The sequence below is a fragment of the Bubalus kerabau genome, chromosome 3 (genome assembly GCF_029407905.1).
Source record: "Bubalus kerabau isolate K-KA32 ecotype Philippines breed swamp buffalo chromosome 3, PCC_UOA_SB_1v2, whole genome shotgun sequence".
Lineage (NCBI taxonomy): Eukaryota > Metazoa > Chordata > Mammalia > Artiodactyla > Bovidae > Bubalus > Bubalus kerabau.
This window is the reverse complement of record NC_073626.1, coordinates 88,530,447-88,539,252: the sequence shown is the minus strand read 5'-3', so window position 1 is coordinate 88,539,252 and position 8,806 is coordinate 88,530,447. Positions and strand designations below refer to the sequence as shown.

Genomic DNA, 8,806 nt, shown 5'->3' with positions numbered 1-8,806 from the left:
AATGTTTCTCAGTTATGTTAAGTGGCTTAGATATTTGATCCTAAAATATCATTGCAGGAGAAGATAAAAATTTGGAGATATGAAAAAGTCTGTGAACATGAGGCTATTAGAATGTTATATATGTGTCCAGTATGTCTAAGGGTTAAAGCAAAACATAGCAATCATTTATTTGGAGGAGTTGAGGTACAGAGTTTATCAATGTCATCCCACTGATGGCATGAAAATAAAGGTCTTATGCAGTCAGCTGGCTGGAACTAAAGGCCACATCACCATGATGAGAAAATTTGCTGAAAATGATGATGTGTGAGATGAAATGATCATTTCCTTTTTGACAATTATGAAGTTAGGATAGATAGTGTGGGAGGTGTAAGGGTTACAAAGAGGATTAGGTGTAAGAATAATAAGGCAGAGTGGGAGGATAGCTTTTAGTGCAGATGGTAATGTAATATATTGTGGCTATATTGTAGGGCACATTAAAACTAGCTAAACAGACAATTATAAAGCTGATGGAAATGAAAAATTTTCAAGTTATCTTTATAAAGAGTGAATATTTCCCTTTTATCAAAATTAGGAATTGTTAACTCATTTATGAAATAAAATACATTTTGACTATATTAACAAAATGAGTGGATATCATTTTTGTAGAAGCCTAAGTGAAGTGATTATACCTATTTTCAGCAAATCTGCATCAATAGTAGAGGCCTAAGTATTGTACTCCACTCTTTTAGTAAGCATTTATTTGGATAGCCTGGCCTAATAAAAAGTAAACAGATTGTTGAGCAAGTTAGGTAGAGTGCAGAAGAAAATGCAGTTATCTTGGCTAAATTGGCAGTGATATCATAGCACAGGGATTTATATATTAGAAAGTTTCTCCCATAAATTTAATAATTTAATAATATACCTGTACTGCCTATAAACAGGTGCTCCATTTTAAGAAGCTTGAGTGATCCACACTAACTGTTGCTGATAAAACATGCTTCAGCAATGTATTTATTCCCAGAAACATCTAAAAATAAAATGTTAGGAAGGATAGCTTTCTGCTGAAATTAAAGTCCATTCTCCTGTGGGGAGCATATTTGTACACATGAGGACTGCCTGGTGCCTTAACAAAGTAGGCACTCAATAATGTTTATTGAACAAATGTGTGAATGAATGAGAATTGCACACAATGGGTAATCTTATAAAAAAGGCTAGCAAGAATCATGCAAGTGAAGTCATTTGAGGGATTTCAGGAAGGCCATTCTGTTCCAATTCATTATCCCCAGGATCTTTATATATTGTCTAAAATTGCATATTTGAGGTTCTTGCTGTTAAATTTCTTATTAAAATGAAAAAAGTCAGAAAAAGGTAATAAATTATCTGTAATACATAACAGCACACTGGTTTATAGTTTAGAAATTTTACCCCATAAAAACTGAAGGGAAATAGTGAGGGTGAGGTTAGAGGTTTGGTCAGAGGGAGGGAGAGATAGCTTAATTTTTTTTTGTGGGGAGGAGAAAGGAATTTCCTAGGAGGAGGAGCCCTCTTTGTTACCTTAGGCAGGTGGTATGAAAATTTTTTGTCAGTAATGGGAAGAAAAGGAGTGAAAAAAAATAATCAAAGCAAAATATCTACTATGTTATTTTTATATTAGTGAAGAATCCAAGAAGCTAAATGCCTATTGTGTTTTCATACAATCTGAGGGAAATGGCCATGTAGATTTTGTGAATAAGGCTTCATGTTTTATATCATGTGACCTGATACTCTGGTCATAAGACTGGTAACCGGGGATTGGTGTTATTGCCAAAACACCCATCTGACCATCTGTTGGGTGGCCTGATTGGAATAGACACTCACTGTTGAGTGGTGATTAGATCAGCAAGGATTGTCTGTCTCAAGAGTTTTGAATTCCTGACAAACAGAAAGAGAGTCAGTAGAGGGAAAGGTAGACAGACACTGAGTCATAAGAAATAGTTAGTTCATTAAACAAAAACTGAATATTCTCTGTGTACCAGACACTACTCTAAAGTGCACGAGATGCAGTAGTGAACCAAAGTTTACCTTCATGGGCCTACTTTCTGGTTGGGGAGACTGACAATGAGTAGAGAATAATTATGTGATATTATTTTGGGTAGTGTTAAGTCCAGAAAGCAAAGTGAATCAAAGAAAGAAATAGATTTCTTTTAGGGTGGTCAAGGAAGGCTTCTCTTAGGAGGTATAGGTGGCCTACTGTATCTATGGGCTCCACATTCTTGGAGTCAACCAACTGCTGCTGGAAAATATTCAGAAAAAAATTCCAGAAAGTTCCAAAGCAAAACTTGAATTTGCTGCATGCTCAATAACTATTTACATGGCATTTCCATTATATTAGGTATTATAAGTAATCTAGAGATGATTTATAAGGGATTATGTTCATAGATTATATGCAAATGCAGTATTTTATTTAAAGGAATTCACCTGCAGTTTTTGGCATCCAAAGGGATCCTGGAATCAATCCCTTGAGACTATCAAGGTATGACTGTAGTTGAATAGAGAGAGATCTAGGTGACGTGAAGGAGAGAGCCATGAGAGCATCTGGGGTAAGTCTGGGGTAAGTATTTATAGACAGAAAAGATAATATGTGGAGAAGCTTTGAGGCAGGAGTATGTTTGTCATGGGTAAGGAATAGCAAGAAGGCAAATGTTATTGGAGCAGTGAGAGATAGAGTATGAGATTGGTAGCTAATGAGATTGGGAAGTATCCAGGGATAAAATTATATAAAGCCTTACAAACCATGGTGAAGCACTTTTGTTTTATTTTAAATGTGATGGGAAGCCAACAGGCAATTTTGAACAGGAAAATGACGTGATATGATAAGCACTTTAAGAAGAACTTGGGCTGCTGTGGGGGCGAACTGACTGGGGGAAGAAAGTGGAAATAGGATGATAGGTTAGAAGGGGCTTGCAGTAGTTGACGAGAGAGAGCATGGTGGCTTGAGAAAGTATTAGCTGTGGAGGTCACAGGAAATTGTTGTACGCAGGCTGTATTTTGAATTTAGAGCAGTCAGGGTATGCTAATGATTTTGTTGTTGTGTATGAAAAAGAGAAGACTGAAGGATGGCTTAAAAATGGCAGAATTACTATAAGACAGGCAATACATACTTGAGGCAGAGGAGGTCATTAGATGAGCACATTATCAGGGCAGCTAGTTGGTTACAAGAGCTGCTTTGGGGGCTTTAAAACTGCTGTTGTATTCTGAACAACAAGGAGCTATTTTTGCACTTCTCCATGTTGTCTGGTTGTACAGTGGCTGAGTCAGTTTCCTGAGTTTTCATTCTCATGTATTTTTGCAGTAAATATGTCTCATATGGGCGCATCTATATTCCCTGCAACATGAAAGGCCATAATATAGTTTTGCTGAACACTCTCCAACTCCCCAGTGCCACATAAATATTACTGATGTTTATACCACTTAATACAGTACCTTATCAACATTTTCAAGCATTAAGCTTTACTCTTAAAAAACTTTGGTTTATCTCTAATGTTTCTTAATAATGGTCTTACAAAGCAAAATTTAAACTGTTTGAAAAATCTGTTTTTAAAAAAATCACCTGAAAAGAGGGATGCCATGACCTTTTCCAAAATTATTTAGTTGTTTGAATAGTTGTGTATTCAGTAGCTTCACAAAACGAGTAACCTCCTTGAGAACTGGAACTGTATTTGTGCTCTATTACATCATATAATGCCTTGCCTAGTGCCTGACAAGCAGAAGTACAGAAAATCTTAAGGAATGAATGAATTGATGTATGCCAAAACAACAACAACAAATATTTCATCTTTACTGTTTAATTTATCTATAGAGACTATCATTCTTTTTTCCGACAAGTTTAGTGATCTGGTGCAAAACTTCCTTACAGTCAATGTAGAAGTTGATGTGAAAAGGATATATAACTACAGAGGGTAGATTTCAAGGAGTTGAGTGAGAAACTTACTTATTTGGGTTTGAAATGTACATGTCATTTGTTTACTTAAGCTATCCCCACCCCAATTTTGTGTGTTACATAAAAATAAGCATAACTAGAATAAGAAGAGGTTATTTTTGTTAACATCTGTGTACAAATTATTATTAGCACTCCTAATCCAAGAGCTTAATCATTGGCATGATACCTGTATCACCACCAGATGCAAGCTTTCTGAAACTAACAGTAAATAAATGATTTTGAATAATTTTAAAAAGAAACAAAAATGTAAACATTTTTTTCCCAAAGCTATCTCATTGGTTCAAAGCTAGCCCATTTATAAATGAATATTTTAAAAATGTGCCATTGTGTTTCTAAATTACAGTTTTCCTTTCATATAAAACAAAAATAGACATCCGTGAATAGTAGTTGTTATGAAAACAGAATTTTAGAGGATGTACCAACATAACTAGAAAAAAATACAGAAAGATTTTCAAACAAATTCAATCCTCAAGACAAGAAACTAACTTTTGTTAAAAATGGAAACCTACCACCAGCCACATCTGCCAATGAAATATTTTGTGGACAGGCTTGGGATAAAATAGGTGGTGAAGACACACTGAACTTGTAAAGGTATAGTGAATTAAGAATATAAAAACTGTATGGAGTTGGCCCACAATTTTTCTTGCTCTCTATTTAATTTCTACTAGTAGAATCAAAGGATATGTTATAGGTAGGAAGGCTTTCTTTTCCTTATATTAGTCTCAAAAAGTTAGATTTGGGGTTGGGCGGCCGCTTTGAACTGGTAACTTTACAACCCCATAGAACACCTCCAATGACAAAGCAGGTGACTTCTACCTTGGGGTTTTCCCTTGCTCCTTGAGGTCAACAGCTTGTGAATGACATCCATTAGGATGTCAAGAAACCAAGCAAGAAACCATTAGGTTGCCACAGACACGACTGTGCAAGGGGAACACAAGCTAGCAAGGAACGGTGTGGTTTTCTGGACTCTGTTTTTCTGATAAAGGAACCCTGAGGACGAATCAGTTTTTGCAGGTCTAAAACCATGGCCCGGGGACCAATAACACTCAGGGGTGTGGCCATAAGAGTTCTTTTCGCATGAGTGGGAGTTTCTCAACCCTCTTCAAAAGAAATTGTATTGCAATGTGATGATGGAGAATTATAGTAACTTGGTCTCAATTGGCCATTTCATTTCTAAGCCAGAGATCATTGTGTTATTGAAGGAAGGAAGAGACCCTTGGATGGTTGTGAAGGAAGAAACAAGAAGCTGGAATACAGATTTGGATTCAAGTTGTAAAATAATCAGCAATAGAAAAATGTTTGTATCTGGGAAACATTCATCTCTTTTTCTGCATCAGATCATTCACAGTGGTGAGAAACCCGATGAAGAATGTGGGAAGGCTTTTTGTTGTGCCTCAAACCTTGCTCAACACAGAAGAGTTCATATTGGAGCAGACTGCCAGGACTCCAAGATGGCATCAGTTGTACCATTTAAGGAAAAGAAACTCCTGCATGTCAAATTAAGGGAGCTGTCAAGCTGGATACTAATGCGAGATTTCATCCCTAAAGGCATTGCTGGAGCATTTCAGAGAGGTTATTGCCAGTATTACAACAAGTTAAACATGAAGAAAGGGAGCGTTGCCGGGCTTTCTATGGTGCTGGCAGCTTACATGTTTTTCAACTGTTTGCCGTTCTTACAAGGAACTTAAACAAGAGCAGCCAAGCGAGTACCACTGAAGAGGGCATTCTGCATTCTTTGCTGGGCACCCCTGAATCCTTTCATAGCCTAGTGGAGATTTAACAGCCAATAAAAGATGACTGGTTAAAAAAAATCTCTCAGCAACTTTCATTTCAAGAAATATGAACTATGATCACCATTCTGTATATTATATCCCCATGAGTTAATTATTTTATAATTGGAAATTTGTAGCTTTGGCCTCCTTCACACGTTTCAGCCACTGCCTCTGGCAGCCATTAGTTTCTTCTCTGTTATCTGTGGCTTTGGTTTCATCTTTTTTTCTTCTTTTTTCAGAGTCCATTTGTAAGTGAGATCATACAGTATTGGTATATGTCTTTCTCTGTCTGACTTCACTTAGTATAATCCATGTTGTCACAAATGGCAGAATTTCCTTCTTTTTATTATTGAATAATATTCAGTTGTATACATGCCACATTAAAAAAAAAACTCTCTTAATGATCTCTTGTTTCCATGACTTGCCAGTTGTAGAAAATGCTTCTTTGAACACTGGAGTGCAGATATATTTTCAAAATAGTGATTTTGTTTCCTTTGGGTAAATACCAAAGGAACTGTTGGGTTATATGATAGTTCTAGTTTTAATTTTTTGAGGAATCTTCATACTGTTTTTCTTAATATCTGCACTAGTTGACATTCCCTCCAGCAGCATGGGGCTTCCCTGGTGGCTCTCGGATGGTAAAGAATCCGACAGCTGTGTGGGAGACTCGGTTTCGATTCCTGGGTCAGCAAGATCCCCTGGAGAAGGGAATGACAACCCACTCCAGTTTTCTTGCCTGGAATTCCATGAACAAAGGAACCTTGCGGGTTACAGTCTGTGGGGTTGCAAAGAGTTGGATGCGACTGAGCAACGAACACACACACACAGACACGTACCAGCAGAACATAAGGGCTCCCTTTTCTCCATGTTCTTGCCAACATTTGCTATTTCTTGTTTTTTTGGTAATAGCCATTCTTACAGATGTGAGGTGATATTTTATTGTAGTTTTGATGTGCATTTCCCTGATTATTGCATTCATCTCACACGCTAGGAAAGAAATGCTCAAAATTCTCCAAGTCAGGCTTCAGCAATACGTGAACTGTGAACTTCTAGATGTTCAAGCTGGTTTTCGAAAAGGCAGAGGAACCATAGATCAAATTGCCAACATCTGCTGGATCATGGAAAAAGCAAGAGAGTTCCAGAAAAACATCTATTTCTGCTTTATTGACTATGCCAAAGCCTTTGACTGTGTGGATCACAATAAACTGTGGAAAATTCTGAAAGAGATGGGAATACCAGACCACCTGACCTGCCTCTTGAGAAACCTGTATGCCGCTCAGGAAGCAACAGTTAGAACTGGCCATGGAACAACAGACTGGTTCCAATAAAGGAGTATGTCAAGGCTGTATATTGTCACCCTGCTTATTTAACTTCTATGCAGAGTACATCATGAGAAACGTTGGGCTGGATGAAGCACAAGGTGGAATCAAGATTGCCGGGAGAAATATCAATAACCTCAGATATGCAGGTTATTGACACCACCCTTATGGCAGAAAAGGAAGAAGAACTGAAGAGCCTCTTGATGAAAGTGAAAGAAGAGAGTGAAAAAATTGGCTTAAAACTCAAAATTCAGAAAATGAAGATCATGGCATCTGGTCCCATCACTTCCTGGCAATTAGATGGGGAAACAGTGGAAACAGTGTCAGACTTTATTTTGGGGGGCTCCAAAATCACTGCAGATGGTGATTGCAGCCATGAAATTAAAAGACGCTTACTCCTTGGAAGGAAAGTTATGACCAACTTAGACAGCATATTAAAAAGCAAAGACATTACTTTGCCAACAAAGGTCTGTCTAGTCAAGGCTATGGTTTTTCCTGTGGTCATGTATAGATGTGAGAGTTGGACTATAAAAAAAGCAGAGTGCTGAAGAATTGATGCTTTTGAACTGTGGTGTTGGAGAAGACTCTTGAGAGTCCCTTGGACTGCAAGGATATCCAACCAGTCCATTCTAAAGGAGATCAGACCTGGGTGTTCATTGGAAGGACTGATGATTGAAGCCGAAACTCCAATACTTTGGCCACCTGATACGAAGAGCTGACTCATTTGAAAAGACCTTGATGCTGGGAAAGATTGAGGGCAGGAGGAGAAGGGGACGACAGAGGATGAGATGGTTGGATGGCATCACTGACTCAATGGACATGGGTTTGGGTGGACTCTGGGAGTTTGTGAAGGACAGGGAGGCTTAGCGTGCTGCAGTTCATGAGATTGCAAAGAGTAGGACATGACTGAGCAATTGAACTGAACTGAACTGATGATTAGTGATGTTGAGCACCTTTTCCTGTACCTGTTGGCCATTTTTATGTCTTCTTTGGAAAAATGTCTATTCAGGGTCTCTCCTCATTTTTAATTGGATTGTTTGCTTTTCTGTTAAGTTGTATAAAGGTTTTTAATAAATGTAGATTATAAATCAATTTATGCTCCAGTAGAAAATAAAAGTGGAAAAAAAGTTAGATTTAAAACACTGCAAATTTTCTTAAGTCGTTTTGGCTATCATATTATACTTTAAATAATTTTGAAGTTGTTTACATGATTAGTTTGTACTTCCTTGGAAGTAATGAATTTCATTTTGCTACCTCTTACTGTTGTAATGGGTTCCCTGGGGGCTCAGATGGTAAAGAATTTGCCTGAAATATGGGAGACCCAGCTTCGATCCCTGGGTTGGGAAGATCACCTGGAGAAGGGAATGGCAACCGACTCCAGTATTCTTGCCTGGAAAATCCCATGGACAGAGGAGTCTGGTGGGCTATGGTCCATAGGATTGCAAGGAGTCAGACACAACTGAAATCACTTAGCATGCACTCATTGTTGTAATATGCTTTTTTTCAAATTAGTAAATTCATCATTGCCGTGAAAGAAAAGGTCCTCCCCTCAGAGTCTTGGCAATAAGTTCAGTACTTTGTACTAACTTTGAAATGTTATATAGGATTACCAATTTTCTTATTCCTAGAAATAAATAAAGTAAGCAAAGATGGTCTTACTGACTTATTGTCACTTGAACATGGTCATTGAACATTTTTCTCTATGTATATATTATGACAAATAATATAAAATTCAGCATTTTAAGCATTTTAGTATC

The 8,806-nt window shown here is 37.5% G+C and overlaps 1 pseudogene; it reads left to right on the top strand.

Moving 5' to 3' along the window:
- Positions 1–5,247: 5,247 nt before the first annotated feature.
- LOC129646380 (ATP synthase subunit f, mitochondrial-like) lies at positions 5,248–5,769 on the top strand (annotated as a pseudogene).
- Positions 5,770–8,806: the final 3,037 nt, after the last annotated feature.